The sequence below is a fragment of the Rhinolophus ferrumequinum genome, chromosome 12 (assembly GCF_004115265.2).
Source record: "Rhinolophus ferrumequinum isolate MPI-CBG mRhiFer1 chromosome 12, mRhiFer1_v1.p, whole genome shotgun sequence".
NCBI lineage: Eukaryota > Metazoa > Chordata > Mammalia > Chiroptera > Rhinolophidae > Rhinolophus > Rhinolophus ferrumequinum.
Window position 1 is genome coordinate 33,621,794 of NC_046295.1, and position 7,539 is coordinate 33,629,332.

The window sequence follows — 7,539 nt, forward strand, 5'->3', positions numbered from 1 at the left end:
CACGGGAACAATGCAAAGATGGCTTTTCAGAGCAGCCAGTGGGGGTGAAAATGCTTTTAAATGGCAACCTAGAAAGGTGAAAACAACATCCTTTTCCACTGGCACAGCATAAAACTCTTCTTTTTTTTAGGGAAGCTGAGTCCTAACCATCTATTTACAAACTTGTATTAAAGATTTAAGGGATAAAAAAGAAATCATAGTTAGCACTTGTGATATTTTTTAAATGGCTACAAATTCTTTGCAGCTGTTCCTAGTCAGAGGCGGCATCTTTCCCCTCCTCTTGGACTGATCTGGAGGGTTACTTTGGTCAACAGAATGTGGCGGAAAGAAAACTGTGAGAGGTCTTTGTCTTGGCCTCAAGAGGCCTGTGACTTCTGCTGTCATCCTGCTGGATGTTGCCTCCATGTGAACATGTCTGAACCGGTCTGTTGGGAGGCTCCATGGAGGAGAACCCAGGCACCCTAACCAACAGCTTGCCAACCCCCAGATATGTGAGAGGCCATGCAGCTGTGTTGACCACAAGATGCCCGCAGCCGTACCAGTGACCCCAGAACTCCCAACATGAGCCCTGCCCAAATGGCTGACAGAATCAGGTGCAAATAAGACAGCTGGTTGTTTAATCCATTAAATGTAGAGTGGTTTGTTACACAGTAACAGATATAACAGCCGCAGGATTCATTTCTAATTTAGTGCTTGATTTATCTGAGAAATCAAGAAAATCACATTCAATTACAGAAAATATTCAATCAGTATTCACACTGAATCTCATGGACAATATTGAGAGAATTGAAGAAATTACTTAGGAAATATAAGCAATCTGGATTATTCATGCCAAACAATCTGAGTCCCCACACCTGCTTCCCTTGAATATCCACCTCCATTTCTCAAAAGCAGATATTTTTATGAAAATTATCAGCAAAACTGACAAATTCCTCCTTTTTTCTGGAACAAGATAAAGGCTTGTTAATCATCCGTTATTGGGGGATTCACTATTGTTCTGATTGTAGGCTATTCTAAACTCTCCCTTTCTGTGTAGTGAAGAATGTAACATGGCCCGAAGAAAAGTCTGGTTTTTGCCCTCCGCTTATGGGGGAATGATCTCTAAGCCATTGGAGTGTCATGACTTTGTTTGCTTGAGGGTCTTGGGTCGCCAGATAGTAAAAGTATGATTTGGGGCTTTGAGTCACACCAACAGTGTGGCTCAGGGTGGGGACTTTGGGTCATGCAGTATCAGCTTGAATATTGAGGGTCTGGAAACAGATCAGCCACGTGATCAGTCAGTGCCCATGTGACAGAGTCCCCAGTAAACACTCTGAACACCAAGGCTCAGGTGAGTGTCCCCGGTTGGCACTACTCGGTGTGTGTTGTCACACATCAATTCCAGGGAAATAACACTTTCCTTCCTCCATGGGGGGAAGATAACTAGAAGCTCTGCATTTGGTACTTTTTCTGGACTCTGCTCTATGTGCTTCGCTTGGCTGATTTCAATCTGTATCCTTTTCTTGTAATAAACCATAGCTATCAGTATGTAATGTGAGTTCTATGGCCCTCTCTAGAGACTTTCCAAAACTGAGGATGGTTTTGGGAACACCCTGAACTTGCAGTTGGTGTCAGAAGTGAGGGCAGTTCTGTGTAGACCCTTCCTCTAACTTTTCAGTTAGCATTGGCAACTTCCATCAAGATACACTTGAAACCAGCCTCCGGGAGGCCTTCCCTGGCCACCCCAATTCTCAAGAAGAATTCCTTCCTCTGAATTTTTAGAGCTTGTCAGGCTCACCTGTAACTCTCTTTTGAGACTTAGAAAATGGTTCCTGGCTTAGCTATTGACCATGTACCTATCACATTCCCTGTTCTAGATTTTAGTGTCTTGAGGACTCAGCCTGTTTCTTCCACTCTTCCTACTTCTGATAGCCAGCACATTGGTTTTAAACTAAACATTGTGGTGTTCAACAAAAACTTTGCTTCTTCTAATGTCAACTAGCAGTTTCGAAGTTTAGGTCACCTTTGTATTATTACTGAGGTTAAAATAATTATTCACTCATTTAACAAATATTTATCGAGCATCTGCTATGTACTAGGTTCTAGGTCTTAGCAAAAAGCAGTGAAGTAAGTCCCTGCCTTTGGAGAGTCCATTCTGGAGGATCAAGAGAAGAAATCAACACATATATATTATATTAGATAGTGGTAAGTGGTAGAAAGATCAAGCAGAATAAAAAAATGGACTGTATGGGCCATCCCGATGGCTCAGGTTGTTGGAGCGCTGTGCTCCTACCACCAAGGTCACTGGTTCAATGCCCACATGGGCCAGTGAGCTGCACGTCTACAACTGGATTGAAGACAACAAGCTGTCGCTGATCTGCTGGAGGGGTGTCCGGATTGTCAGTTGCTTAGAGCGCAAGCTCTTAACAACAAGGTTGCCCGTTCAATTCCCATGTGGGATAGTGGGCTGTGTCCCCTGCAACTAAGATTGAAAATGGCGACTGGACTTGGAGCTGAGCTATACCCTCCACAACTAGATTGAAGAACAACAACTTGGAGCTGATGGGTCCTGGAGAAACACACTGTTCCCCAATACTCCCCAATTTAAAAAAAAAATTGTATCCCATTCAAAAACAAATGTCAATCAATCCAAGTATTGTGTATAGTAAATCTTAATTAGAATAATCATTAACCAGAATATACCATTCTCCAACTATGCTGAAGAACAAAGAACTATTCAGATAAGCTTTTTCTGCACTATTCATATTTCTAGATTTAAAGACAGAGGCTTTAGTTTGGAAAAGGTGGAAAATGAATTATATGACAGTCCTTCCAGACATGGTGGTTTAGAGCTGAAGTCCAAAGTCTCCAGAATACCACCTTTACTTTATATTTTTATTCTCCTCTTTCTTAATTATCCAGAAAAGTGGTGAAAATATTGATGAAAAGTTGAAAAAAGAGGACACAGATTTGGTTCACAGAGTTGTTTTGGGATAGGAGAAGAGAGAAATGTCTTGCCCATTTCTCTCTCTTTTCCCCGTCAAACACACTAGAAGACTGATATTGACTATGCTGGCAGCATTTTTGTAGAGAAACGGAAATCTTTCAGGGTTCCAGGGGGAATAAACATGCTGATTTCTATAACTATATTTGTCAAGTAGGAGTCATGCTAAGAAGCCCCAAATTATAAGTAACTTTAGGGCAAAGTCTTAGGAACTTAAAATCAATTTATTTAGCATTAAATAAGCACCTTCTATATGACCAACACTGAACTAAGTGCTGTGAAGGACATAAAAGAAATATAAAATATAATCCCTGCTTAGCATTTAGCATTTAATTAACTCACATACTTGGCTAAGCATGGTGAAATACATGAATGAAAAAAAGAAAATTCATGAACCTTGCTTTCTAGAAGCTTATGGATTTGTGGGAAAGACAAGGTATGCCCTTGAAATATTTAAAATGTGATCCTAAACAGGAAACGCCAAGTTGCCAGAATGGCACTATTTACACAATCTAAATAGTTGTTGCCTGGAAGGGGGGAAAAATGGTTGGCAATAGAATCCATTGGTGAGGAAAGATTTGGTACCTTTGGAGTCATAACTCATAAACTATTTTAATTCATGAGGAAGTATACCTATCATACAGCTACAAAGAGAAATTCAAGCAAACAAGCATACACAGAACAGCAAAGCTTTAAGATGGGCTAAGGCACTCCTAGAAAAGATAACATAGCCTAAAAGCACATTAAAACCTGGAGAGAATCTCAAAATGTTGAACATAAAGTTGCCATTCCTCGTTATATAACCAAAAGGATTAAAAACATGTCGACATAAAAACTTGTACACAAATGTCCATAGAAGCGTTATTTATCACAGCCAAAAAGTGGAAACAACTCAAATGTCCATCAACTGATGAATGGATAAAGAACTTGTGTTATAGCCATACAATGGAATATTACTCGACAATAAAACGGATTTAACTACTGATACGTGCATTAACATGGATGAACCCTGAAAACATTATGCTAAATGAAAGACATAAATGAAAGATGATGTAATGTATGATTCCTTTTACATAAAACATGTAGAATAGACAAATGCATAGAAACATAAAGCAGATTAGAGGTCACTGGAGGCTGGAGGAAGCTGGGAACGGGGAGTGACTGCTTAATAGGTACCAATGGGGTTTCTTTTGGGAGTCATGAAAGTAATTAGATAGTAGTGATGGTTGTACACCTTAGTGAATATGTGAATTGTATCTTAATAATGCTGTTATTTAAAAAAGGAGGAGAAAAGAAAGAAAGGAAAGGAAGAAAGGAAGGAAAGAAGGAAGGAAGGAGGGAGGGAGGGAGGGAGGGAGGGAGGAAGGAAGGAAGGAAGGAAGGAAGGAAGGAAGGAAGGAAGGAAGGAAGGAAGGCAGGCAAACCTGGGAAGAATAATTCTCCCAAAATTGCTAAGAAGGCTGGCTCCTAAGAGTGAAATTATAAAACAGACATCTTAGAAATGAAGAAAAGACATGGAGAGAACACAGGAGATTCATAGAAACAAAAATTCTATCTAGAGTTTTGCCTTTCTGTTGGTGTCAGGGGAATTTAAAAAAGAAAAGAAAAGAAAAAAAGAAATACTATAAGATGTATCTGAAATAAGAAAAAAAAAGTGGGGTGTTGTGTTGTATTACATTGGCAACTTAAAGTCATGGAGTCAGTCATTATTTGCGCACATTTGGTTAAAGATATGCTAGAGTGATGATTTTTTTCTAAAGCATTGTTATTTAGAAATAATTTCAAACATACAGAACAAGTACAACAATAGTACAGAGAACACCCATATATATTCTTAACCCTTTACCCAGATACACTTATTGTTAACATTTAGCCCCATGTACTCTATCCTTTATGCTTGCACGCTCTTCTTTCTTTGTTGTCTTTATCTTCCTCTCTCCTCACCCCATACATATATATTTGGAAACATCATGGCTTTTTACTTAATATATTAGTGTGCAGTATATATTTATTAAGAATAAAGATATTGGAGTGGCCAGTTAGCTCAGTTGGTTAGAGCATGGTGCTAATAACACCAAGGTTGCTGGTTCGATCCCCGCATGGGCCACTGTGAGCTGCACCCTCCTTAAAAAAAAAAAAAAAAAAAGAATAAAGATATTATCTTACCCAGAGTAAAGTTATCAACTTCAGTAAACTTAACATTGATATCATGCATTTATTTATTTAATCTGTGTTCTTAAAATTATGTCTATTGTATCTATATGGTGAAAATATTATACAACGGTGCATCTCTCTTCCAACTTTATGTTCAGTGACATCATATAGGTAGCTTCAATTTGTCCATGGTAGGAGAATTTACACCATGGAAACTGGCAAACACTGCAAATCCGGGCTTTGTTTTTTTTGTTGTTGATTTTCTAGACTTAGGTGATGGACAAAATGTTAATGGAGCCAAAAGTGTATCGTGTCGGTAGCAGTACGTTGTAAATAGCAAAAAAAATTGAGGAAAGGCAAATTGCAGGACGACTTTCCAAGCACCCCTCTATCACATCTGGCACATGACTTGTAGTCAATGGCTTCCAATTGGCTAAAGCAAGTTATGTGGCCAGGCCTACAGTCTAGAGGTAGGAAAGTACAGTCTGGCCCCAGTGAAAGGCACAGCAAAGAACTGGGATCAAGGGAGGGTAGAAGAATTGAGACTATATGCAATCTACCACAATCATCATATTGGCGTTTGTATGGGATCTTAAATGTTTATTTGTGCTTTCCCATGTATTGTTTGATTATCATAACAGCTCTATGAGGATATACAGAGGGTATATGAGGATATACAGAGGGTGCCAAAACATTTTAAAAAAGGAAAAAACTATTAAGATTGTAACACTCAATATATACCAATAACTAAAGGTAAATAAGAGTCACGTTTGACTTCTGCAATTACAAGAGGTGCTCAAAGTGGTTACCATCAGTGTCCAGACACTTCTGATTATGGCGAACTGCTGCTTGAGCAATGTTGACCAAAGTGTCCACTTGTATACATTTTTTGGCATCCCAGGTATATTTTAAAATTTATTTTTCAATTACAGTTGACATACAATATTAGAATCACGTGTACATAGTGACTAAACATTTATATACCTTATGAAGTGATCACCCTGGTAAGTCTAGTACCATCAGACAACATGAACAGTTATTACAATATTATTGATAATGTTCCCTATACTGTACTTTATATCCCTGTGACTTTTTATAACTGGCAATTTGTGCTTCTTAATCCCTTCCCCTTTTTCACCGTTTCCCCCAACCCCCCTCCCATCTGGCAACCATCAAAATGTTCTCTGTATCTATGACTTTGTTTCTGTTTTGTTTATTTTGCTGTTTTTATATTCCACTGTTAGTGGAATAATACGGTATTTGTCTTTCTCTGACTTATTTCACTTAGCATAATACCCTCTAGGTGCATCCATGTTGTTGGAAATGTCAAGATTTCATTCTTTTTTTGTGAATTAGTAATATTCCATTACACACACACACACACACACACACACACACACACACACACACCCCTTCTTTATCTGATCGTCTATTGATAGACACTTAGGTTGCTTTCATATTTTGGCTGTTTGTTGTAAGTATTGTTGCAATGAACACAGGGGTACATATATCTTTTTCACTTAGTGTTTTGGATTTCTGCATATAAATACTCAGAAGCGGATTTCCTGGGTCAAATGGTAGTTCTATTTTTAATTTTTTGAGGAACCACCATAATGTTTTCCATAGTGTCTGCACCAATTTATAATTGCATCAACAGTACATGAGTGTTCCGTTTTCTCTACATCCTTGCCAACATTGTTATTTGTTGATTTATTGTTGATAGCCATCCTGACAGGTGTGAAGTGATATCACATTGTGGTTTTGATTTGTATTTTCCTGATGATTAGTGATATTGAGCATATTTTCATGTACCTGTTTGTATGTCTTTCATGCTATTTGTACGTCTCCTTTGGAAAAATGTCTATTCAGTTCCTCTGCTCATTTTTAATCGGATTATTTTTTCTGTTGAATTGTATGAGTTCTTTATATAATTTGGATATTAACCCCTTATCAGATACATGATTTGTAAATATTTTCTATCATTCCATAGGTTTCCTTTTCATTTTGATGATGATTTTCTTTGCTGTACAGAAGCTTTTTAGTTTAACGTAGCCCTATTTTTTCATTTTTGCTTTTGTTGCCTTTGCTTTTGGTGACAAATTTTTAAAAAATCATCACCAAGACTGACTGATGCTAAGGAGCTTACTGCCTGTGTCTTCTTCTAAAAGTTTCGTGGTTTCAGGTCTTCTGTTCAAGTCCTTAATACATTTTGTATAACATTTATTTTTGTCTATGGTGTAAGTGGTCCAGTTTCATTCTTTTGTAAGTGGCTATCCAGTTTTCCCAACACCATTTATTGAAGAGAATATCCTTTCCTCAGATATAACAGTTTTATATAACCTACAGTCTACATTCCAATTTTTTCAATTGACAGGGCATATTAGTTATGTATTGCTGTATAA

At 37.9% G+C, this 7,539-nt stretch overlaps 1 non-coding gene across 1 annotated transcript; it reads left to right on the top strand.

Annotated features, from left to right (window-relative positions):
* The first annotated feature begins 5,016 nt into the window (after positions 1–5,016).
* Positions 5,017–5,090, top strand: TRNAI-AAU (transfer RNA isoleucine (anticodon AAU)). Its single transcript has one exon. It is a non-coding gene; the product is annotated as a tRNA-Ile (tRNA).
* The last annotated feature ends 2,449 nt before the right edge of the window (positions 5,091–7,539 follow it).